Source organism: Dermacentor albipictus, chromosome 2 (genome assembly GCF_038994185.2).
Source record: "Dermacentor albipictus isolate Rhodes 1998 colony chromosome 2, USDA_Dalb.pri_finalv2, whole genome shotgun sequence".
NCBI lineage: Eukaryota > Metazoa > Arthropoda > Arachnida > Ixodida > Ixodidae > Dermacentor > Dermacentor albipictus.
Window position 1 is genome coordinate 71,968,684 of NC_091822.1, and position 27,260 is coordinate 71,995,943.

The 27,260-nt window shown below is 44.1% G+C and overlaps 1 protein-coding gene across 4 annotated transcripts in view; it reads right to left on the minus strand.

Moving 5' to 3' along the window:
- The window catches only part of LOC135908252 (monocarboxylate transporter 12-B-like), a 47,300-nt gene that overhangs the window by 18,410 nt on the left and 1,630 nt on the right, over window positions 1-27,260 (minus strand). For 2 of the 4 annotated variants that reach the window (XM_065440022.2, XM_070532913.1), the window contains one exon: window positions 1,415-1,476. The exons of 1 other annotated variant lie outside the window; for it this stretch is intronic. The gene's annotated coding sequence lies outside the window, so the exon portion shown is untranslated. Of the gene's footprint in view, window positions 1-1,414; window positions 1,477-1,618; window positions 1,767-27,260 lie in introns of those variants that run through there. One more of the 4 variants, XM_065440021.1, reaches the window with a different exon arrangement.

The following is a 27,260-nucleotide window of genomic DNA, read 5'->3' on the forward strand; positions in this document are numbered from 1 at the left end:
AACGAAGAACGATATGGATGGCAACGACATTTGCGGGAGAGAATCCAACAGCTCCGTCGCCAGAGAAAAAATTAGAAGAGTAATTGTAGTTATCATTTTAACGCCTTTTTCTAGCATTCGGTGTGCGCCTTGTGTATGAGGGATTGCTTTGTTTCTGGAACCATTTAAACAAAATGCATAGAGCATTCATCTCATAAAAATATTACAATTTATCAGGGTACAAATCCGTAGCAAGACGGGGGCGGCATGTTAATCAGGAATGCTGTAACGCTTAAGCGTTTTCATTGACTGAAAACATTTAAAGCTTAACACAAGTCTTTACCGTAGGTTCTTCACCTGATGAAGTGATATTGCGAAAACTCTAGCACGTTACGTGAAAGCTAATTGTTCCTCACCTTCGGGAAATGTAAAAGTACTTAATGTGAGCTAGCGTAGACAAAATGTGCAATGCCCCCTCACGAAAAAAATAAAAGCAGCAGTGCACCTTTTTCTTAAACGGCTTCAATTTGGAAAGTAAGCACCTCGAACTTGATTGTATGTGCTCTAACTATCAAGTGAATACTCTACAAATGTCGCGAGACTGTTATCAATAAAACAAGCAAGAAGCATAGGTGCGCCATGGGAACGACGGTCAAAAGTGCCACCTTGGAGGTTAGAAACCGAGCACGTGTGCGTTGGTTTGGGCCGTTATGATATGTGTGTGTGTGTGTTAACGAGAAAAGAGGAAACTGAGGGACCCCATTTTTATTAGTTATATCATTGTGGCATCTATGATAAGACTAAATTATGATTATATATATACATATATATATATATATACATATATATATATACAGAACCAATAGAATCATGGTCCCTCTCGTCACGTTTTCTTAATTTCATTCCCACTTAACTTCCGTTAACCAGCGCCAGTGCTTTCTGCGTACGTGTTTACTTGCGTAAGCAAAGGAACAAACAAAAGCCCGCGCAGTTGCCACCTCATGAGAGCGCCCGTGAATGTAGTGCAACGACATAGCAACTGGCATTTTCCAACGTACTCCAAATTATGCCAATGGAACGTTCAGCCTCGCATATGTCTCCGGAATATTTCCGTCAGTCGTGAAGTTGCCAGTGCAGTGTTCCCAACTCTGAGCGCGCGCAGGTACGCGAATCAATGCTGCGTCATTCATTACGGCCACCATGAGACTAGCTACGTCCCGCGAGTGCACCTTGGCAATACTGCACGATATGGAAAAATACTTTTTATCGCGTGCTTAACCAGTGTCCGTCATTAGTCCCCAAACGGGCAGTAGAATTCTTCCCGTTGGAAAAGGAATGCATACGGCAGGCAGTGGAATTCCTCCCACTTCGAAGAGAATGCATACCGCATACGGTTAAAAATGCGAGCGCAGCAAATGCTCTAGCGTCTACTCACAGGGCGTCGTTCGGGGCTGTCTAGCGGCCGCTTCCACGCCAAGAGCGATGTCAGATGCGTACCTGTGGCGGGAATGCAGGGGCGGATAACTCCGAGGTTGTCGCATTGCTCTTTCTTCTTTCTACCTCAGCTACTGGCAGACAATACGTAAAACAACGAACAGAAAAAAAAGAGTGGACTCTTTAACAGCCATGTCACACTCACCGGATTGACGCGAGCGAATGTCACAATCAGAAAGCTGCCAATTTAAGCCTTGCTGCAGCAGGCGACCACAGGTGAAAGCGTTCTAAATGAAGTTGTCAAGGCCAAGGTTCGCTGCTGCACTATGCGACAAGCTCGAGAGCGTTTACTCGTAACCGTCGCTCTCTTCCTAAAACAAAAAGCGAAACGGTGCCATAATTCTACTCAGGAATTTCTCAAGAGAAGTGATGTTGTGCAGGGAATACAAGGATGTAGGAAGCTAAGCAAAGAAGAGCAGTAAGTGCAAAAATACATTTATTAAATTACAAAATATCTGCAGGAGTCGCAAACGAATCGTGTCTTTATGAAAAAGAAATATTAATTTGCAACATGTTTGCACGCTATGGGATAAAAATGGCGACTGTAGGAATGACAAAGATGTCTGCTGTCGTTTATGTCGGATTATTCGAATTGCCAGCTAAAGTAGTCTTGTTTATAGGAATACGGAAAGCTCAGGCGCGTTCTCAAGTTATACCATAATATCTACATGACAGCGCCGGTTAAAAAATTTAGTTTCATGCGCCGCTGTGTCAGGCAATAAAAATAACGTCCAGCGCTAAGCACTATAAGCGAGAATTATTACGGGGCGAAGTGAGCTTATGCGATGCTGAGTTGTTTTGTATAGCACTCGGCTATATGCATCCGAGAAATGAGCTTGCTCCATCCCGACAGGAAGAAGAAGAAGCTGAACAGTATGGTCGTGCTCACATTTGCTCCTGCTTTTTCAGTCTTCGGCCGGAAATTTCCTTCCTGCACCAGCGATTGGTGACTCAGAAGGCGTCTAAATCAAAGAGGACCTCGTCGATACCATTTTTCACTACTGCGTGGACTTTTCATCGATTTATCGCCAATTTACATTTCAACCATGCCGTGGAGGGCTCGACCTACTCACCCTATGCCTAACCCAAACGAAGAGCCCGCCGCTTGCGGAACCAGTTTCATGCACGGGCGACGCTGGTCGAAGCTGCTAGAAATATATGTCACTGTGGAGGGGGAAGACCTTCACCCCGAGCTCGTTTCAGAAGATTTAGGATCTCAGCATGCGGTTTCTAAACGCTCTGCAAAACGTGGTGAAACTGCCCTCGCTAACATTAAAGGACCAAGCCAAGCTCCGCAAAGAATGCATGGCCTTACAATTTATATATAGTAAGGCTACCATCACGGTAAAATATCTATATATATATATATATATATATATATTATAGTAAGGCTGCAAATTCTTTTCTATTATTTATTTCATAGCAGCCAGTAAAGTCCTAGCAAACGGGGCAGCTGCAACATTTGTCTGCGTTTCTACTCTTATTACTAACCCGCATAAAGCACCTGAGTGTGTTTGTGGTCTCATTGCGATGACGTAATATATATATATATATATATATATATATATATATATATATATATATATATATATATATATATATATATATATATATATATATATATATATATACAGTCATATAGGCATATCAAAGAAGCCACCAAACACTGTCGCCACGGACTACATAGGAGAGAGAAATTACTTGCGCTTAATAAATGACATACATAAACGATAACATAATGGATATCAAAGTGGATGAAAATACAACTTGCCCCATGTGGGGAACGATCCCACAAGCTTCGCCTTGTGCCAAGGTTGTGTGTGTGTGTGGGGGGGGGGCCTAAGTCAGACACGTTAGCCATTCTGTCTTGCAATGCGAAGGCATACTGGCACTGATGATTAGCGCGTCCGTGAACATCTCTAATGAAGGAAGAGCGCGTGCGTGCGCGCCACAGACACCGGAATCAAACGAGCGAATAGTAGAAGTTTTTTTTTTCCAGGCAACGAGAACAAAAAGTTTACAGGTGCCCAGGGAACCAGCGAAAAGGCCTAAAATCTTGACTGCGCACCTGCGCCCCGAAAACCCACTTAACATCCAAAGTAGCCTGAAATTACCGTCCAGAGTGCTAATTCATTAGGAAACCATTTACGCGATGCTCGCGCTTCCGTCCCGAAACACGCAGCACTTACATCGGAAATGCCGGTGTTTGCCCAACAGCTCCTCCACGTGTGGGAGTGTACACTTAGACTGACTGAGCGCTGGAAGCGCCAGCGTCTAATTCGCAAACTACCACTCGAAATAGCAAAAGTTTCGGTACGCCCAAGGAATATGCTCGTAACTTCGAGGCGGAAACCTGGGTCAATTTCTGTCGCTCGATGAGGGATACGGTAAACACGGCAAAGTCGTGCGCTAATATTGCGAACCTTACTTGACCCTTGCAACATCATAAACCATGGTGTCCCGGACGCTCCGGCGTTTGGTCGGCTCTTTTGCCAGCGTGGACGAACAGCTATGGAGCATCCTCATCGGAAAAAACGTAGCGACGCCACAGGTCCACCATGCACCCTTGGATAAGAGGACAAGGCAAATGCAGAATGGTGCGTGCCGATCAGAAGGGCGCAATCGTTTGCTGCGGCGCAAGCTGCGAAACGTAACACCGCATCGGGACCCGACTGCGTTACTGTCGCCATGCTACGAAACCTTAGTGACGGTTGCCGGGATCAACTGGTGGCATAATTTAGCGAGCACGTGTGGGATTATGGCAATACCTTCCCTCGGTAAGATTTTCAAGAGTTATTTAATCTTAACTAATAAACTGTTAAGCAGATCGAAGGTTTCGGCCGCTCCCCACGCATAGCTTCCGCCAGAATCTCTCAAAGCTTAACGCTTTCCTCCGCCTGCGAGACGAGGAGGTCCTTCACGACATTCTGCGAGAAACACATCCTGGCTGCTCTCGACCTGAAGAGCACTTTTGATACCAGGGGTCACGAACACATCCGCAGGAACTCAACACCAGTTGTGGGGAAAGGACATATGACTATATCGGTTCTGGTATCCCTTATAGAGCTGCCACAACGGGCGTAGGAAACACCACATTGACTGTTTTTGCCACACCCAATAAAGCATCGCCTGAACCAGCCATAATATCTCCACTACTTTTCGACTTCGGTATAGCTCGCTTCGTTCGACAGTTCGAGTCTACACCACACGTTGGCTATACCCTCTAACCCGGTGAAGGGACAGTATGGGTGAATAGAGGTTTTTTCAGACACAAAGAACCTTCTCCACGAGAAGCAGCTCAGACAGTACGTCTGTTTGCGGGGGGCTGTGGTATGAGCTGCTCCCTGGAAAAATTGGAGTTTGTTCGAGTTCGAGTCTGATAAAAGGAAATAACCCTTCGACTTGAGAGCAGGCAACCACCCATACCCGAGGTAGCCACAGTATGTATACTGGTTCTCTGGGTACAGAGTAATTGACACGAAGACCACAGGCTTATAAGTTTTCGCACGACATTTTATTCATTGGTGCTTGTGGTGCACAGATAACCAACAATAGCAAAGCCTTCGGAAAGGCGGCAGTGCTGCACATAATCCCCGCATTTGTAATTACCCAGCCACACTCAACACCGACGCAGCCCGCTGTGGCACACATGGCTTTATGCTGGCCGCCGTTCGGTCAGCGCGCAGGCCGGATACATTAGCCAACGCATCAGCCAAGACAAGCTCGAGAAACACGGCGTAAGCCTTATCGATTGCCTTCGCAATCAAAATAAAAGCCAAGGGGCAGGCATCTTATTTTCTCAAGGACTCTCAAACAGCGTGCCGTTAGTTCGATAGTGGCCGCATTCTTACGTGTATCGCCAACCTCTTAGGTGCGACCTTAAAGCAGGAACACAGAATCATATGGCGCCTGGCACTCATCGCAGCCGCGGGTAACGAAAGAGCGGACAGTGCCACTCGAGCTATTACACACCGAGCGACTGTCCCCCGTTCAGACATCTTCCTCCCACCCCAGGCTTCCGAAACACCCCGGGATGACCTGAAACACCAGCCTCGATAAAAACGTCGCTACTCCCGCCACAGCCTCAGAAATCTAGGTGAACGTAGCTGTAAGGGAGGCAAATAGGTGGAGCTGCCTGCAGACAAACACATATTCATGCCTACGGCTGAACATGTCATCCACCACACTGCATACGTGGCCATTTGCCCTTGGTGTGGACATCAGCCAACTCATCGCCTACATTACGCGGGAATGAGAGCTCAGGCCACTTGAAATTATTATGCTGACATTCCGCGGCGAAAATTCATTAACGGAGAGTTGGGAGACCTTGCTCGCCAGTGTGGAGAAGGAGGCCCAAGTGGCGCTCCTCGACCAAGCACGGTGGGCTGCTGAGGGAACTGGAGCTTCGGACTAGGGGCCCCTCCCACCTGCTTCTACAACGCCTTCTTTATACAATAAATATTTTTAAAATCAATTCAAAAGTAACAGAATGCTCGCTGTTACAGCTTTATAAAATAACTAATAAGTGTGCACGAAAGGAAAGCGATGGCCACAAGAATTAGGTGCATACAGGAGCTCTTTGTGAATAAATATGGGGAACTCGAAATGACTACATTAGGTGACAAATATATACATGTGAATCAAAAATATGACACAGTTAAGGCAGGCAAATACCTGCGAAAGTTTGATTTTCGCGACTTTCAAATTACACGATGGGTAAAGAAAACCTAAGCAGCCAACACATTCTAGGCAATATGACAAAATGATTACGTTTGAAACGACAATAAATGCGAATGTACCTTTCATTTAAAAACACGCCATGAGCTGCTCTAGTTGCATAAGGTAAAAGCAAAAGGGAGTTGATTTTAAAAAATATCCGATCTGACAGCTTAGTTGTTCAGTGGAGAAATCAGTGCGTGTCATTCCGTAAGTTTTATGCACGTGTGTTGGCAGTGGTCTTTCACGACGTCGGTCAAAAGAAATCGATGGATCAGATTTGACTTGGTTGTAAATGACCATCACCAACTTTTTTCCTTCATTACGTTTTGCAATAGTTAGTACTCCATGTTTCTTGTTTACAAGGCACCGTATAAAACGTGTGACACTGCTTCTATCAGCCGTAAGGAGTTTGAAAGATATGAGCTCTAGCTGTGTTTGCTTTAGTCTTATTCCCACACACCAGAAAACAGTAGTTTTGCTGCGAATGAACCGTTCTGAGATAATAGTTGTTTTTAGCAATTGTGGAAGCAATTGTTGTTATTTGCAAACATTACCTGTAGATTATGAAACACTAGAGCAGACGTAGTTCGTGTTCAAGGACCGGTACAAGTTTGCTGGAAGAAGTACCCAGAACGTTCGTGTGCTCTGATGCGTTAAAAATTTTCACCTCAAAAGATATGTTCGCTTTTCTTGCGATAGCCTTGTTAATTTTGTGGACTAAAACATATTTCGCTTTGTTAGCCTTTAGTTCAAGCCTATTATTTTAGGCCAAGCTTCAACTAAGGAATAGCTTGTTGTTCAAAAAGCTCGAGCTTATTGCCCGAAAATGCATTGATGCGACCAGCGTAAAGAACTATCTCTGGCATGATTTCTATTTTCGCAATCTCATTACCATGAATAAGAAAACGTAACGCACCTATAACCGACCGTTGTGGAATGCCACATGTAAGTATACCCATATTAAAAGTAGTGCCAATAATAGAACTATATTGCTGAAGATATGTTAAGAAACGTTTCATTAGTTCCAAACCTATTCCTCCACTAGCGTGCCTATGCAGTTTCAGCAGTAAGATATGAAGCTTAATTAAACTGAAAGCCTTTTTGAAGGAGAAGAACACATAAAGTAGGTAATTCTTGTAATTTACGTTTCGCCATAGCATGTGTATGCCCAGTTCATTTGCAAAAAACAGAAAAACTGAGGATATAACATTTTCAGACACGTACGAAGCAAAACAGCCCTTTTTCTAAATAATGGCCCTAGGAACGCTAGCTGCCAGGTAATGGTCACTAAACTTATAGGCAAGCAATGCATCGAAGATGATTCATCTGCATGAGCTCAGATATCACAGATTTATCATATTCAAACACAAGGTCACCTACACTTTACCGTACTTTTTTGGGGGCATTTGATCTGCTGGCGAACAAACCTTTGCGATGTACATTCGTGCATGCTTATCCGTGCAGCCTAGTTGACTGGTGACAGGCTTACAATTCGATGAGGTTTAAAATTTCCTGTTTAATTAAGTTAACAGAATTACGTGCCACGCCCTTTTACCCTCAAGGCAATGGAGCATAATGTCCATTGCATTGAATTTTTTTTTCGAACTTCACTCGGAGGCCATTACTCAATATATTCATTCTCAGTATCAAGTGAAGTTCGCTCCATGAAGAACTGCACGGAAGTGGCTTACTCCTATTCTTGCGATAGGCTTGCGAGAAATTTGACAATAAGTTGTTCTTGACTTCCGTGTTCTCACAGAAGGCGCAAAAGAGCCTCGAAGTGCGTATCGAATTTTTTTAGTGTACTTGAAATGCCGGGATGCGGCTGCAACATCCAATATACTGCTTGTAGTTGCATCGTCTCTGCGCATATGCGATGAAATGCAGTTTTAACCATAGCAAACATAACAAGATAGTTTCTGCTTCCACGCAAACGTCCGCATTTCGATAGGGACGAAATGCGAAAACATCCGTGCACTTAGATTTAGGTGTACGTTAAAGATCCCTAGGTGGTTGAAATTTCTGGAGTGCTCCCCTACGGCGTGCCTTATAATCATAAAGTTGTTTTGGCACATAAAACCCCATAGTCTAATTAATTTTTTTTCACGTAAATGGCGGCGCAGCTTCTCGCATACAACCGTAATATATCAATAAAAATATTTTCCGTGTCGCCAACATGCCTGTAGACAATAAAAAAGCAAGATTGATGATCTGTTATGTCACCCAGCTGTATTCATGCATCAGGAGGTTAAACAGACCTGCAGCTACACATGGCATCCTGTATTTATAGTGTTCCCTGACATCAACCGCCGGAAACACAAAGTCATAAACGTATTTGATAATACGTAAAAAAGAGGTAATACGAAGTCATATTGTCTGTTATTTGAATTAGAAAGCTCCAATTCAAAACCACATATAAAAGTTTAAAAAGCGCAATTTTGTCCACGAACAATATTCTACATCTGGCGGATGTGTTCTATCTACCTTGGCTATGTCTAATCCAATATGACGCGAAAGATAAAATAGGTGGTCATATATATCCACTGTCACTTTGGCTGCATCACGTTCACCTAGCTGAGTTTCGTTAAACGCAAATCCAGCAGTCTTTCTAAGGCATTCTTAATTTTGTCTGCGTGTTAATTACGTTTTGATGTCCAAAAGAAAAGGAAATGTCATTATTAGCCGTTATTGAAGTTACAAGAAAAGCTTCAAGGTAGGCCAAAACCAGAAATCTAGAAAAATGAAACGGTAATATAAAAACGCGATAACAGAGCCACGTGGAGGGTGGTACATGAAGACAATAGCTGTGATCATGTGCGGACAAATACCTTGGCCATGGTTTAATAATAAGACAATATAGTGAAAAGGAATTTCTAAGCATAGCGAGGTCGATTCTTGGAACAGTTGCTTTATGAAATAAAAAGCCACATTATTTACCGTTTTCTATTTTCTTGCGAAATCGTATTACACTTATATCCGGAGAAGTAAACATCATAGCAGTCACCAGAAAACCATCCCTCTGCGAAAGGTAAAATGTCGAAATGGTGATCAAGTGTATTCAAGTTTGTCACTTTCTTTTGCCTGCGCCACGTCACACTGCAACACTTTGCTTAATTATGTGACCCGCCGATAGTATTTATGAGAGAGTGCTTGTCAACAATTTGCTTATCTATGCGTGATCGCGCCAGAGGCTCTATTATGGACATTCTGCCATTTCTTTCAAACCGCGATGTAGGCGCGACGCGTTCGAAATGGCGCCGATGGTCTCGATTTGCTTCTGTAACGCGGCGAAAACTTGACCTTTCTCTTAAGAAACTAAAATGGAGGTAGTGAAGCTAACGTTCCTAACAACACAAAACAGTTTTCGTTGTCGCACGAAACATACGATCAAAGCGTACGATCGTAATTCCATCTCTCGGGGATACAATAGGGATGACTCACTCTGTTTTACATCGCTTAGAAACAGATCGAGTCGTCGCATATCGGTGCGAACGCACTAGGTTTCTACCTGTAGATAGTATGCGCGACAGAATAGTGTTGACGAACACACGATCTAGGCCGCATTATCGTTGATACGCTAGTCAGGCACACAAACGCGCCTGACTGAGAACGTGTCAAATATCACTGATAGGGATGCTTGCGCCCGAGTGAGCCGCTTCTAGATAGCAAGTGCCGGCGCTGCCATCTCTCCTTCACTTCACAGCTTACTAACCCCGCGTGTTGAAACTTCGACATGCGGCATTGTATATTTTTTATATATTAAACAATTGCCGCAGAGATAAGCTCCGATGATGTTAAAAGTCATTAATATTCATTCGAATGTGGCAGAAATAATTGCAACATGTCGCAGAAGATTTGCCATGTTCAACCAATGTAAATTTAAATACATGCATTTATAAAAAAATATCTGAAGACCTAAAACAGAAAAGCGAACGAAGCCTCTCCAACCTCTCCGCCAACCACCTGGAAGCTAATCCCAAGCGAGAACTATCGAAGCAGTGTGCGTTGCGAGCGCTGAGCGCGAGTGGTGTTCCGGTACCCAAAGGGGTGCTGGGCGTTTCGACGGATTGGTGGAGGCGTAAACTGAAGCCCCTCCATAATGGCATTGCTTCGATGAAGGAGCTTTAACATAGACGTACGTGAGCGCCCTTCTCGGTCTAAAGTTTCCGGGGCATTATATTGGTCTGCACGGTTCAGCCACCTGGTGGCGCAGAGCCTAAACAGGCAAACAAAGAGCGAGCATTGTTCTCACAATGTTGAAACATTTTTAACATTTAGAAAAAAAACATGTTTACGATTATGCTCCTGCAAAAATTTACACCAGCAGCAAAGTGGATTGCACCTTGTTTCTGCTATAGTAGCTGCCTTTGGTTGACCTCTGTGCCACCAGGCAGCTTTGTCATGCAGACCGTTCCCGTTTGCCCCTCTGCTCATCCCGTGAAAATGGTCCGCTTGAGTTAGAGTTCACCTGAATACCAGACAAGCGAAACACCATTGTAACAGTAATCCTACGGCGTAAAGTGGCGGCTGCAAATGCACAAATGCTGGCGCCGACGGGATACCCACAGTCCGATGCACTGCAGCCAACCCGCTCGTCTGGTGCCTTATAGACGGATACGATGTCGCAGCTTGACATATTGCCAGTCGCTACGATCGCAGCCCCCAACATAACAAGGGTGAACCATGCTGGTCCCGAAAAAAAGAAAGACCGCGGAGCTCTCGTCAACACGGGGCACGTTGTAACAAAACCAGACGACACTTCCTGCGTGGCGGAAGACTTCAGTGTAGTGATCAGTTGTCATTAGGCATTATCTTTCCGTTCCTTTTTTTTATACAAACCAATTAACTAACATTCTAACTATTACGAACAACATTTATTTGCGATAAAGTGGAAAAGATATCGATGACACGCTCTGGGCAGCCAATAGGATAGCTCGCCCTATTGGCGTCATATGGTAACCTCGCGTCACCTGGCCAGCGGTGGCTGGAAACTCAGCTGAGAAAACTCAGCCACAGGTAATGCTCACGTTTGTTAGCCTCGGCCTCACGCTTTATAAAGAAATTGTTGGCCCAATTCGCCCTAATTATTGCATTATTCGCCCTCTATGCATTATTTAGAGGTGCTTTACTCATTATGCGATTGTATTTTCTAATACATTTTTTCCGGAGCTTTCTTTTTCTTTTTTACTCCTTTGTCAATCTATTGTTATCTTTTTTTGTATGTACCTTTCCCCTCCTGCCTGGGCCTTCTAAGGCCTGCAGTATTCCTAAATAAATAAATAAATAAATAAATAAATTAACCCCCAAGATCGTGGGTTCGACTCCTACCAAAGGTCGAGGCTTTGACACCCTATGAATTTTGGTGCCATAACGCCGGACGTAGAATTTTTCGTCCCATGAGATGTCTAAGGCTTTCGCCTTATAAGTCGCTTAACAAAGTGTTGATTTGAGCCAGTTGGAATCGTTAATTTATGATAGCATTCAGCGCACTACGCAAGACAAGGGACACGAAGAATATAACGAGGTTGCAGCGCTCATAAGTGGGTTTCACGAATACTTTTATGCCGTGTCACCCGGCCATTTAGAGGAATGTTTTGCCTGAATGGGCTCATTCATAAAATAAGTATGTATGGAGGAACCACTCGACAGGCGCACCGTGCTTGAAGATAAGCGGTTGCACAAAATTTGCCAGCTGCGATTGTGGGCGCCGAGGCAAGTTTGACAGATTTATACTGAAGGAGTATCAGCCACCAAAGCTTGGCTTGATGAGACACGCAGCGTCGGGGAGGGCGGGTGAGTTTGGGTTATGCAATGTGACGGAAAAGCCGCACTCTCATGGTAATTTATGCACGCGCTAAACGGGACGCTGACATCATTTTGACAAAAGGCACTTCTACGCGACAAAAAATAAAGTAACAAAAGAAAGATGGTGCGTAGACAAGTAACGCGAGCAGGCTATACGATGGTAGATGGCATTCTATGGAACGCAATGTACAACAAGAACATCAAGGTGCGCGTGGCAAGCCGCATGCAAGTTGAAATAGCGGGCCGAAAACGCAGGCAAACCAGGAATGCCGGCGCAAGTCACGGCAGGCATTGCCACGGCATAAGCATTCCTGGGCGCTGAAATCACTCGTAGAGCACTCGCGGCGGTTTCCGCATCAGCGCCGATTCGTGCTCCACACGTGTTACGCGCGCCAATTATCGTTGACTCCAGTGGCGTGCCAACTATTTCTCGAGTGGGGGGGGGGACAATTTATTTCTCCCTCTCTCTATCTTTCGATATATATATATATATATATATATATATATATATATATATATATATATATATATATATATATATATATATATATATATATATATATATTTATATATATGTATATATATATATATATATTGGAAAGTGATCTTTCCAGTACGTGCCACCTGGGATCGCTCTACCGCCGCTACTCTGTCCGCATTGACCCCTCGCCAACAACTGAAGCTGCACTACTGTGAACCTGTATACAGTTTCCTATGTGGTGGGGCTAGAAGGGCGGAGGGTGGTTAGGTGTAGATGCCGCTCCACAGACCAATAAAAAAATGACACGTTCTTTTAGTTATTGTGTTAACGATCTGTGGATTTGTTGGAAAATACTCATTGAGGATTATACGGAACTTCATGTTCCCGATCGGGAGGAGAATGCATACTAAGAGCGGGCCCAGGTGGCAAGTGTGCTGCAAAGTTCGCCTATCTTGCGAATTACCCGAATGCGGTTGAATTAAGAACGGCTGAAGAATGCGTCAGTGAAATTTATCGTTGTTACTGACAGATCTGCTTTTCAATGGTACATTATGAATTATTACAGTCTACTGTTGCGAACATTTTAAGAAGCGTGTCACTCAACAAAGAGAAAAAAGTAACTAAAATTCTCGCTATAACTGTCAAGTGGATTTTATGTATGTAGGTGTTTTGAAACACTCTAATTTAATCTAGCGTGAAGTAAATAATCTAGCGAGACGTGTCATGTTGGTCGAATCTTCGTGCAGCTGAAGGAAATCAGTGAATTTACCAACAGGATATAAGGGCTTCAGCTTTAGTGATGCATTTGCTATGGGATAGGTGAATCTCCAAGTTTCGAAAGTGAATAGCTTGTGCGTTATATTTTATTCATATTTGAATCTGAACTATTCGGCATTTCTAATATCAAAACTAACCAAATATATCGCAACAACCAAGTGTAAAAATCGGGTTTCTGTTCTCCAGCTGCTGAACGAAGTATCACAAATAATATATATCAGAAGTAATACACCGACAAAGTTTTAGAAGCAATGCACAAACAAATCGGTAATGCAATCTTTGTTTTCGATTCTGCGATAGAAGTGGAGCGCTGGTTTACACTCCTTGGGTTTCATATAGTGCACATACATTAATACCGAAGAATGCATGTACATTAGAACTACCGTTGCCTTAGCGCAATTTGTGTTGCAGCGCGCGCAAAATGCAGAGGTTGTCGATTAGGCTCTCGCTGTCAGCAAGTTGAGTTTTCCTCCACTTTGCATTAGCTTTTCAATTTTGCACCTCAATTAGAAACTACAGATAATTTATTCTGTGCTCTCAGTTTCTTCATTATGTGTTGGTTTCATATGGTTCTGACTAACAAATACATTTTGCCGTTCTTACAAAAACGGTGCCCTTACAAAGCCGAATCTCTAGTTTCCGCTCTTTTCGTCCAATACGTGACAGTCACCTATATTGTGTTTACGGCTTGCCAATTAGCCTTTCTTGCAGCCAAGTCATGTAGGAGTTTTATCTCTTAGGTTACAACCAGCGATGTTTTTTTTTTCTTCTAAAACAATCTGTATTCTATCTAGGGCACACAAATACATCCTTAGTGTATTATTTTCTTTTTCCATAACTTATGATATTTTTTGAGCTAATTATTGTGTGTTTTTGAAAACTTAATTTCAAATGCCTGTTACTCTTGGGAACCTTGTTTGCCACCAGGCTTAAAGGTGTCAACCGGCTATTCGTGTAGTTATTTTCATGACTGTCGTGAGCTTCTGTTTAAAACGATCTTAACTGTCTCGCAAATGTCTATTCAGTGCAAGCTTGTTCCTAAATATATTTAAACAAATATTCCTGGTGCAGATATGTGCGTCTGCGTTCGTCTGTTCAATATTCGATACTTACTATCCGTATTCCATTCGTATTTGAAAAAGTGGACATCCAATCGCATACCTCTGTAATTCACTTACTGGACTATGACAGTTTAATTTTTTCATTATCTTCCGATTGGAAGGTAACAAATAATGGACGATTAAAAAGAACACAAGCAACCTGGTTTTCCTAACATGAAAATGCATGTAGTCTGCATATTATCCCTACATTTTGAGTTTTTCGGCATTTGTAAGAGCAGAACTAGATTATGTGGAACGCGCTTGGCCGCACGTTGTTAACATGATAATGACAATTACCAGGGCTTTGTACAGGTTAAATACTATATTGTCGCCCTTCACGAAGCTGAAGACACCATTCCGACATTGGCGCCTTTGTCATGCAGTCGATATGTCTTATTCATCTGCTGTGTTCTAAATCTGAAAATAAAATTTATTACACTTGGTTTTGGTAAATTAGTTATCTGACACACTTGTCAAGCTTCTACCGAACGAATGGACTTAGTGACACCGCTGAACCCGCAGCGTGTAAACGCAATGAAATAATAAAAAAAACGGTTTTGGTTTTGTAAATAATAAGGAAACTTCAATTTTGCGACCACAACGTCGAGGCTATGATGACCACTGTGCTGTGAAGCACAATCACAATGTGAAAGCTACCGATGTGATGGCAACCGGTAGTTCACCGTGGTCACAGAGCCTATGCATCGTACAGTGAGTTTCGGCCACTTACATGTGGCTTTTGAATAAAAAGCGCTTTCTTGAAAGATGTTTTCCAAGCAATCTTTCTAACTTATAAGTCGTGAAAATATCGCCAACTGTTGATTCAAGTCACTGAAAAGTCACTGATTGCCAAATAGCAACCTTTTCTGCAAACAGACAAGAAAGTCAATAAATCTGGCGTCAAAATCACTAAAATGACAACAGTGATAAACGACCGGTTAATTATGAAGAGAAATCTGATTTTGTGTTTTCAAAGATGGTTAGTTTAGACTGCCCCAACAAACATGGGATTAAAATTTTGGGCGCACGCGTTTTGAACGGCTGCTGGTACGCGTGAGCCCTGCTCCGCTGATCTCTTTTTCTTTTCGTTTTTTTTTGCTTTTACAGCTCAACCGCGCGCTCTTCATGTGAAAGCGTTTCATTATTAAAATTGATTGCGAATGATCTTTACAAGCCTCCATCGAATATGTGCGACATGCAATTTCATAAACACGCAAGACGCCTCGTGAAATGAAGAAATGTTTATTTTACTCTATATAAATGCTCGTTGCCAGCTTTTTGTGCATTCATCGAACGTTGTGGCACCACGCAAGCAGCAGTAGTTCCCATACAAAGCTTCACCGGACGACGTCAGCTGAAGAAATTAAATTACAAGCAACTGTCATTTTGGTATTACCACATACGAATAATGCGTGTAGAGGCGCAACGTGCGAAATTGGTGAATGGGCGGCTACAAACAAAAGCAGTTGGGTATTACATACACGACGTAGAAAGTACCCGACTCATCCCAAACAATACCGTACGTACCCCGACAGCACCCTATATTTACAAGCATTCACCTCTTCCTGGCCTTACTTCCTGCACTTTGAGAGCAAGAACACACTGGCTATTGCGCGTTTCCAGGAGAACTTGGATACAATCGACGCGATAGTACGCTACAAATACTCAGGTGTGGCCACAACACAGGATCTCGACCAAACCATGCTGGACTCTCGCAGAATTCATTCTGCTCGCACTAAAGACAAATGCGCCTGTCTGAAGACAGGCGCAGACAGGCGACAGGCGCCTGTCTGAAGACAGGCACTAAAGACAAATAGCCTGTCTTCAGTCGTTCAGAAGAGAGAATTTTCGAGTTACAAGTTCCTGGCGTTTCGGCTCCTTGGCGTTATCTTTTGCGCGTACTGCCGGCGCAAGCAACACACTCCCGTGTTATCACTCTTGGCAATTGATCGTTGCATTTTCTACAAGCGTGAGTGCCGAAAGAAGGCTTAAATGGTTGCGGGGCCATAAAAGTTGTCACAAACTTGGCGCAGTAAGATTCAGTGCGTGCCAAGCTGTCACGATGGTCGAGCTGTTTTTTCGCTGCATCGCGACAGGCGCGGAGAGCGTGCCTCATAAGTAACAAAACAGCACCAAATATAATTTTCAACAAAGTTCAGCGCCAGAGCAAGCGCCACGAACTTGGCTTCTCATTGCATTAAAGTGTGAAACTTAACTGTGCACGACGTCCGAGCGGTTTCTCGCTAACCGCGTCACAGCACCAGGCGTGCCCACTGCGCCTCAAAAGTAACCCAAAAAGTACCGAAATTAGTTACAATATTGCTGGGAGTAAGATAAAGCGCCAAAGCTTGTCGCAATAAGATTCAGTACATGCGAAACTGCATTCCAGCCCCCTGTACGATTCGCGTGCCCAAAAACTACTGAAATTAGTTCAAATAATTTTGGGGCTCATAGAAAGCGTCACAAACATCTGCCAGTACGAGTCGTTATTTCAAATTAACGGCGCCACGACGGGCGCGCTGTTTTTCGTTAACTGCGTCACAAGTCTAGCCTAGGTACCGTGCCGTAAGCCAAATTGCTTGAAATGCGTCGCAGACTGTCGAACAGAATTTCTCACCTTGCCGTAGTGCAATAGTGCAGTGCTGCCATGTCGGAGTTCAGAAGGAACGCAAGAATTCGCTAGGGGCCGACCAAACCAGGCTAAATTCAAAATTAGAAAAAGAGGGGGGGGGGGTATTCTGTAGTAGTCCACCTAATGGACTGTACATTTCCACCGCCACACATTGGCTAGGGCAGCCCGTCTTCTCCTCTCTCGTACAGCTGCATCTAATCTGCAGCGGCAGAAATGGACTAGCTGGACTCTTACAGAATAACCCCCCTGGCAGACGGGTCGCCTTTCCCTGGTTGCCGGGAAAGATGAAAAAAATGAAAGACTTTCTGTTAACCTCACGTAACATTCTTTCTTTTTCGATGCTCGCGGCAGCAACGGTTGGCGTTAATACTAGCCTGACGTATTTCCTGTTGCCAGTTTTCGCCATTTCCCCTCTTGTATAATTTCTTTTTCTATGGTTCCAGGGGTTATATGCTGTTTCCCCGGTGCCTTCGTGAAGGTACCATGCAATTGCTGTCGCGCATACAATATGATTACACAAGCTTCGGCGAGAGCATACACAACATATAGAATCAACGGTACCATTCAAATAAATTTCATATCACGCAGGCGCATCGATCACTGAGCAATAACTTGAGTTACTAGTGGGTGCAAAGCAGTTCCCATGAAAAGGATAAATAAGTCTACATGTCAATATCATGGGCGACTTAGTGTCATAGCATAGCTAGATGATACCAGAATAGGTCGCATATACCCGGAGCAACGGAGTCCCTGAATGACAACTAACAATGTTAAATAAACATGACTTCCGGAATGCAGTGCGACACTCGAAGGCTAATCGAAATTGCCATCGAGTGATCATGAGATGAGGTCTGCCGTAATAACTTACTGCTCAAAAAATTTGGCAGAACCCATGACACGATGACTGCGGACGATAATGCTTTCAGCACAAAATCAACGCAGCTACACACCTTATTGACACCGTGCACGGTGACGAGTTATCTATGAGACGTGCTACGTTTCAGCGCTTTCTTAAGAAAACTCGGTGCCATCTATAGTGGTACCGGCGCTGCTGCGTTTGTGCCCTGAGGTTTACAGAGTTAGGGTTTGGTGTCCGTCGAGGCCGCATTCCTCGCTGCATGGTGCCTGATTCCAGTCGAACATTATGCTATGACTGCGCGCGCCGCAGAGGTATCTTCTCGGCTGCACGGCGTCCGCAGCTAAAGTGACATGCTTAATCAAGGACGTCCCTTCGCCCCTCCTCCCCCCCCCCGTGCCGGCAGTGATGCATCACTTCCTTCATTTGGTGGCGCCTGTACGACTGATGACTCCCGATGCCCGAAGCGAATGCTTTTTTTCAAACCAGTACGTAAGAGTTCCGGTTGGCCTGAGCTATGTCATTCTCGGCCCTGCTGCTGAAATGACTCGGTGAACAATCTGAAGTTGCGCAAAGCGCCAGTCGTAAACAGCTCGTGGGAAGATGTAATGATGACGAGACTTTCATGTTATGCCAGACTTATGCGTCGCAGAGGGGTTGTGCGGAGAACCGCTGTTCGCGCTGCCATGTTTGTGATCAGGTTAACTGAATAAATAAGTTGACGCCCGTTATTTCCGCCTAGGTGGCCAAGGCGAAAAGTATGAACCTTTAAATAGGCATGAATGACAATTCCTTTCGAAGTGTAAATATACGCATGTGTCCGCAAGGTTTGCAATTAAGAAGGTAATTGACGAAATTAGATTGTTAGCAACAGGGTGGCTTTGTTTTTCTTTACAAATGATGTGAGCCAGCGCAGGCAGTCTGTCCGTGAACGAGACATCCGAGTAAATACTGAAGGGCTTTCATACAAAAAGTGTTAGAACTAAAGAAAAAAACTATATAACAATAATGCGGATTACCATGGTAATAAAAGACGCGGGAAAGGTGTACCAGTGGCAATTCTCTTTATAATGTTAAAAAATACCTATTTCAGATTACCACTCACAGTTTGTAAAACATTAACATAGGCAAATTATAATTGCTCGTCTGAATACCTCCCCCCCCCCGTCTTCATGAAAAAAATTGCAGAGCTGTGCTTGTGTTCTTGATTATGGTTAGACTATAACAAGCCACTCGTGATGATGCAAGCAGACGAAGGTGAATGGAATGGAAAACATCATTGACTCTTTTAAGGTTTTAGCGGGTAGAGGCCGAAGCTTTCATTCTTGAAGCTTGGGTCCTCTTCAGCCATGGATGGGCCCCTAGTCCAGGGCTCCACTGAGCCGGGCCGCCTCGCACGCGTGCGCTATTAGAGCTCTTTGAGCCCCTAGCTCGCGGCTGGTGAGCCAGCTCTCCCATTGCTCCGCACTTGGTGTTTTGTGTTTGTGGAATGCCTGGTTTCTTGTACACTCCCAAGTAATGTGGTATAATGTTGGTTTAGCTCCACACCACGGACACGTTGCGCTATACTGCGTGGGGAACATCCTACTTAGTACGTGTAAGTTCGGGAAGGAGCCCGTTTGCCGTCTCCGCCATCCTGCGGCCTCCTCCTTTGTTAATGCTTTATGTGGTGGGGGATATTGATATCTTAGCCCCTTATAGAAGTTTAATAGCTCTGAATAGCTGTTGCCGCAGTTCATCTGTGGCCCCTCTGGGGCGGTTGACGTTCCTGCTCGGCTGGTCATCCCTCGAGCTAGGCTGTCTGCCCTTTCGTTGCCCCTGATCCCTGCGTGGCTTGGTATCCAGATAATGTTATGTGTGGGTTGTCCCTCAGCGATTGGAACTCTGCTGACGACCTTGAGCGCCGTGTTACTAATTCTGCCTCTTATATAGCTCCGGCACGCCTCTTGTGAATCTGTTAAAATATTGAGGGATATTCCTGTTCTATAACCTTTTTCCGCTGCCAGTGCGACAGCAATTTCCTCTGCCTCGGTTATGTTAGCCACCTCGGCCGTGAGTCTTGTGATTAATTCTCCTTGATTATTTACTACTACCGCTGCCGCATTGTTTTTGTGTGCTTGTGAGTATAGGGACGCATCGGTATAGACTGTATTCTCCTGATGTCCCATCGTCTTTTCGTAAAACTCTGCCCTAGCCTGTCTCGTACTCGCATGGTGGTTTGGGTCCATGTTGCGAGGGATAGGTTGTATGCGTAGTTTCTTTCTTAGTGGGTCTGGTATTGTGGCCCTGCTACTTTGTGGTTTTTCTACTTCCCGACCTAGCCTTGTCAGGAGCGCCCTTCCCGTTGTTGTATTGCTGAGTCTTCGTACTTGTGCCTTGAGCTGGCATTCCCTTCGTTCTTCAAAAGTGTTGCTGATTCAAAGTTGCATGAGTTTGTCGTTGGATGTGTTCCTTGGGAGGTGGAGAGCTCTTTTATACGCTTTCCGGAGGGTGGTCTCTACTTGCTCGTTTTCGGTTTTGGTGATTGTATGGTACGGCAGTGAGTATGTGACCCGGCTGACTATCAGGCTATTGACCAACCTGAGTGTGTCCTCTTTCATGCCATATCTCTTGTGTGCCACTCTGCTAATCATTCGGCCCACCTGTCCTGCTGCTTTGTTTAGTAGGCACATTGTGTGGCTGCATTTCCGGCTTCCTTGCAGCCACATGCCGAGGATTCTAATCATCTTTTCCTCCGGGATGTGCTGTCCTTCTAGCCTCATTTCGAGCGGGGCATCAGTGGGGTGTCTGCCCACTATGAGGAGTTCAGATTTCTCCGTGGAGCATCTGAGGCCTCTTTGCTTTGTGTATTCTTCGATTCAGGCGGCAGCTTCTTGTAGTGCCTCTTGTTTATCCCCTAGTGAGCCTTGAGTAGCCCAGATCGTTATGTCGTCCGCGTATATTGCGTGACTGATTCCTTGGATCTTGCTAAGGTTCTTGGTAAGGTTCACCATTGCTATGTTGAAGAGTACTCGCGAGATTACTGAGCCCTGCGGAGTGCCCTTGCATGGCGTCTGAAAGGCGTCACTCTGTAAGTCTCCCAGGCCTACTGTCGCTGTTCTGTCGGTTAGGAAGCTTCTGATATAGTCATGGACTTTCTTCCCGCAATTAGTGGTGTTAATCCCCTCCATGATGGCGGCGTAGGACACGTTGTCAAAGGCTCCCTTGATGTCAATGGCCATGACCACGTTTTCCCCGTTTTTTGGCATTGTCTCGAGTACCTCCTCCTTTAGCTGTAGCAAGATACCTTGGGTAGACAAGTTTGCCCTCAAGCCGAACATGGTCAAACTTATTTTGGAGGGAAAGACCTCGCAGCAGTTCAGGTAGTGTGCAAGACGCGTCCCGCAGACTGCAAATAGCCGTAAGGGCTTAGTGCGCCACTTCTGTGGTTTCGCCGTGCTGCTATTCGAACTCGAATAACATTTTTGCGCCGTCACACAAGGACAAAAAAGACACGTAGACAACACGATGCGCCAACTTTAACTGTTCCAGAGTAGATCGCCCCCTTTGAGAGAGAGCAAAATAACTCACCTCAAAAGAATTTTACTACTCCACCTCAAGGGAGTGCTGGTACTCTGCCGCAGAGTGCTAATGCTCTCTCCCTACAAAGGTAATGGTACTTCACCAATGTGTTTGTACTCCTCCAGACCGAGTGCTTCTACTCCTCCTGAGTGCTTGTACTCCTAACACAGACATTGTACTCCTTCTACATAGAGTGCTAGTACTCTTCCAAATAGTGTAAAAGCACTCACGATGTAGCGTTATGACTACGTTAGAAGGGAGTCGTAATACATGCATGTGGGGAATATTTGATTACTTCATAAGCAGCTCCTGCACTTATGCTTGGGAAATTGATTGTTCTGTTGTCGCCGAGTTACTGAAGTGAAACATTTTTGTCTTAAAATGTCCATATCTTTATTGATCTGTCGCAAGAAAAAAAGAATGATATTTCGAAAAAATTACTGACACACACGTAAAATCAGATTACAATGATAACCATGAACTCTACAACACATATTGTAATAATATATATATATATATATATATATATATATATATATATATATGGTTTCAGCAGTGTTGCAATGTAGAAATGTGCTTTATTAACAATTTGCTCAATCTTTTCAAAAATAAAGTATGCAATGGGAAGTTAAACATAGAACAAACGTGTGCAAACTCACAAAGTATTGACACTATTATCGAAGAGAAATGTGCTCCACATTACTGGCCAGCAAACACATTTCTAGCACAAAACGCATGTAGTTATATGGCAGAGGTTACCAGATGGAGCTGCTAAGCATGAGGCTAGTAATATAGATAAATTCTCCTAGAAACTTTATCGTGTCGTATTCTAGGACAGGAGCTCATTTGATAACAACCTGCACAACGTACGGATTTCACTGACTGAGAGTACAGTGCACTTAAAAATGTTTCGTATATTCTCATGTGAGGCCGCAGGTCTACCTTTGGTTCTAAAGAGTTTTCATCAAGTTATTCATGTATGGGCTGCACCCCATTGTTTTTAAGCGTGTGTCTTGTCCTGGTACTTGAACAATATCGCAGCTGGTCTCAAAGCGGTACAGAGGCGTATCATATTTTCTCGTAGGTGGCGTCCTCAGGAAAGTAGTTTCCTGGTGCTGTTGAGATTGATCCGTTGTACTTTCTCGCAGATAAAATAACAGTAAGTTTACGACATTATCTAATGCGTAACAAATGAGCGTAATATTGCAAGAAGCATTGGAACTCAAATTTTGCGCATCAAATTTCTTGACATATATGCTAGCTTTTCATTCCGGATTGCAGTGTCAAAACTATACTTCTGAAGAGCCGCTTGCATAACTACATGATCAAATATTGTGACTAGTCGAAAATGCAATTTAACTGAAATAGCATGGTTCATACGTGAACCAAAAATCACATGTTATGAATATGATGCATCAAAGGCAACATAAGCATAAGTACAGGCAGGGCCGCGCACGAGATAGACAAAGAAAGAAGCAAATCATAAACTTGGAAATACACCATCCTGTTTTACATACCTCTTCCATGGCCACGGATTTTGCAAGCGGCTATGCACACACGTGCGCAATGAGGCAATTACCTGAAAGCTAAGTTCTTTTCCTACAGAAAGGGTTAAGGTACACTGAATTAGGAAAAAGTATCGTGCTTCACAGAATCTTGTCAAATTATATATGTTACTGGGAAGACTAATACAATTGCAGAACTTTCTGCAAATTTCTAATTTCTGCACTAATAGTGCAGAAATTTACTATGAGCAAAAATGTTTTAGGTTCATTTTGCCTTAAATTTTACCTCCGGAACCCACCAATCTAAGGGGCATTTGCCTGATTAACACTATACGTTCACATTTCCCAATTTATGAACAAATGTTCCAGGCAGACGCCCTCACTTCTTTGCATTGAACCCATCCCTGCCTCCCCTAGCATACTAGGCTGGAAATTAGATTGAGTCACCGTAATCGAAGCCTCAAATACCTGCCAGAAACACACATACGACTTGTTTATAGGAGAAACCACAATATTACATGTGCCAAATTTATTTATCAATTGCAAGTCTCTGTTGCTTCTAATTAGGACGTACGGTGGGCACCACGCTGTACGCAGTTAACTGCGTTGCTCCTCGCTCCTACTTCGGGAGATGCCATCGGTTCTAATGAACTGGTTCTGTTAGCATGTACGTATCGGTAATGACTTCTTAAACCTGGAGTGCTCTGCCCCCAATGGTTCCCCTTTGAGGAACTAAGGAGGGAGGAATACTTCTAAAATTAATAATATAATAATGTTTGGGGTTTTACGTGCCAAAACCACTTTCTGATTATGAGGCACGCCGTAGTGGAGGACTCCGGAAATTTTGACCACCTGGGGTTCTTTAACGTGCACCTAAATCTAAGCACATGGGCGTTTTCGCATTTCGCCCCCATCGAAATGCGGCCGCCGTGGCCGGGATTCGATCCCGCGACCTCGTGCTCAGCAGCCCAACACCATAGCCACTGAGCAAACACGGCGGGTTTCTAAAATTACGTGTAAAAGTAAATAAAAGCTACAGTATAGATACCTGTCTGCTTCATGTCAGCGTTTCAAATACAAAACGACAGGGAATTGTATTTGCATTTACGTGCAATTAAGGTACATCAGCAGTTAACCAAGCATGAGCTTTTGCTTTTGATATTCAAGACAGGCACCGTGCTCATTGCAAGTATGTATTACGGCAGTAAACTTTTCTTTAAAACATATTTCTAACCTTTCAATGGCACTTCCTCCTATGTGTTTGTCTCCAGAGTGCATGCTTAATCTTGACTTTATCATCAGAGACATTACAAAATATACTACGTCAAAATGACTGCGTAGAGTATGTGAGGATTTTCATCTTGGTGTGACATACTGTCATTTGAGAGTTATGCATTTAGTCAACTGGAACGCCCAATATACCCAAATTCAACTTTTCTCGTCGAAATTGCATGGAAATGTGTTTTGATACTGCGGAGTGCCATCCTTTGCACCATGTCGAGTCGTGCTGGGCTGGCTCTTTGACATACTTGTGTTCTTGCAGCTGCCTTCTCGCATTAGATAAAGCAAGTGCCTGAAAAATATCGTGTGCAGAAGTCAACACGAGGACATCGTGTAAAATCACATGAAGACAGCCAAGAAATAAGTTCATTGCTCTTAAAGAAAGTCTCAGCTCTTAGTCTTCCTATTGAAATGCAGGCGAAACATGTAAATGACTGCAATAGTCAACTGCTGAAATAATTTAAATTGTTAGATTTAAAGTGAAAAGCAACAACCGACAGTTCATCCTCGTTCAGCGCCAGTGTTACAATACTCCTAACAAATAGAATATTGACCATTGTCAATTGTCAGAAATCTCTCATTGGTCTGGAGTGTCACAAAGACCACTTGTCACACGTCTTACGGATGTGCCCAGTGTGCCCCCCCCCCCCCCCCCCCCCGCACCACCTCTGATTGCGCCACTGCTCAAGTCATAATTTGAGGATCATATCTGCAAACGTGATTCTCAGTAGGGATGAAAACATGGTCTTCCATTGCAATGGATATTACAGGGTGTGCCTATAAGGATTGGCGACACGGCTTGCTTTGGCAAGCTTATCCGCATTTCAAGGCTAACAAGAAACAGTTCACTGCGGCCGGGATATAAGCTGACTAAAAGCCATGATCTTATTTCCATTGATGAGGTACGCAATGGTGTGCGTTTTTGACAGACTCCACTATTGCTTGAGTTTGAAATCTACCAATTTGCATTCTTTAGAGTCATGTAAATGTTGTAGTTAGACCGTAGTTATTAGTTCATTAGACCAACTCTTTTTTGTATGACAGGCGACTGGTAACACAGAATTAAAGCAACGTTTTATTTTGATACTTCGTTTCTACACTAAAAACATTAAGGCATCGACACATTTGGTCTGCCATGCAACAGCTTGTAACCCCCAGAGGAAGGGTGATTTAACATTTCCTTTCACATAACTCTAAAGCGCCAACCCATATTAACAAATGCAGAAGCATGTCGAAACACTAAGCCTATGCAAAACGCCCCTGTAACTGCAATTCTACACAGAAGCCGTTATATTTGATTCTGATGCACAACTCGCCAATTGACAATTCACCAAGTTCGTACACATAAGCACCTTTTCACATTCGCACCGTGCACTAAAACCGCAACAAGAGACAGAAAATTCGACATATCATCACACCATTCGAGTACTTGAGCAAAAACAGTTCACTCTTATTCCGCCTAAAATATTAATACATCAATCGTTTTCAGTAAGTTAGAGATAACTCGCCCAACTGGCGTCTCGCAGCAAGCAGCTGAATGCCTGCGGCAGTTTCTAACTATAGCGCTGGTGCTGCACGTAACTTCAGTGGTCGCAGATTATCCATGGGCGAAAAACACCGTCAAGTGAGCGGCTTACTATAACGAAAGCTTGCCGCCCCCAAAATGACGCCTTCTGTTATGTGACTCCTTATTTCAACAGCGTTCCCTACACGGTAGACTGCCGAACTTTATAAATTCACACACAAAACACACGGTCTGCATAGGCTCGGAATCATGGGCTGGTAAACAAATCTTTGAACATACCATGAACCACACTGAACATTACCATGGTTCAGGCGGTGTTTGCGATTTTCAATGCTCCTAGAGATAGCGGTGAGTGATAAAATCACATGCAATTATCGCGAAGACTGCCATTTTCGATTGACATCGAGAGACGCAGCTTGCATGCCTAGTCCATTGTCAATAGCGTCGGCTAACCGCCGCGATGACTTCCTGGTGATACCATGTGCACGCAGAATGTGCACGTAAGTTAGAATTCACTTACCCTGGAGGGTTTCTTGTTATATTTAACGATTGATTAACGACTTCGATGTTTTCGTGGCGGCGCAAGGTGGCTGACACACGATCTCCCTTGGATGGCCTTCGTCCCTACTCGCTGGACGGATCACCTTTCTCCGGATCTGTGCTGTACCGCGATGGGTGCGCGCGCGTTGGAGGAAGCCCGAGTTAAAAAACAGAGCGCTGGCCCCACTTCCCATTGCACTGTGGCTGCCTGTTCTCTTAGACGCAAAACTGTGTGCTCTTTGCCCAGCGTGCGTGCGTGATACATGGCCATGTTCAGGGCCAGCCTCGTATACAGTTGAAGCACGAGCTTAGGCTACGTTTTGTTCTCTATTGCCAGAACAGCCGAACGGGGATTCTACTCTCTCTCAGGAGGGCAGAGTGAAAAGAATATTTCACTCTCTCCTTGCTGACGGAGTGAACAATGCATTTAAGTCCACTCGACATTTCACGAGACTAAAACAATGCTTTGAAGGGTATATATGCCCCTTTACTCGTTCGACACTCTCCCTAGTTTTTAGATTGTATTCATTCCTTTATCAAGCAGGTCGACAGAGGCAACGCTAATTCAAGTTTTCCCTAGTTGGTTACGCCTCTATAATTTCACGCAGAACCTTGTCTCTGTGGCTGGCAAGGATTACACCATGAACAAGGAGAGCAGCTGCATCCTTGACAAGAACAGGCGGGTAACCGTGGCGGTAATTCCTTGTCGGTAAACTATATTTGATTAACGGCATTTAAGGCATCGTCCTGTTTGTCTATATGATAGGCTACCAAAGACAATGGCACTTCACATACAATTACTTCTACACATTGAAAAACATGCTTTTGATGGCTCTTCAAACAATCTGAAACAGTTTCAACCAAAACACTTCGCGAAGTGCATTAAGCGCTCAAGAAACTACTCATGCATTCACCTGACCTTTTGTATCAGTGCACCCGTCGAATGTATTGATAGCGCGAAAGATGGTGAAAGGTTTGTTACCACGGAGTCTCTCCGCCTGCTTG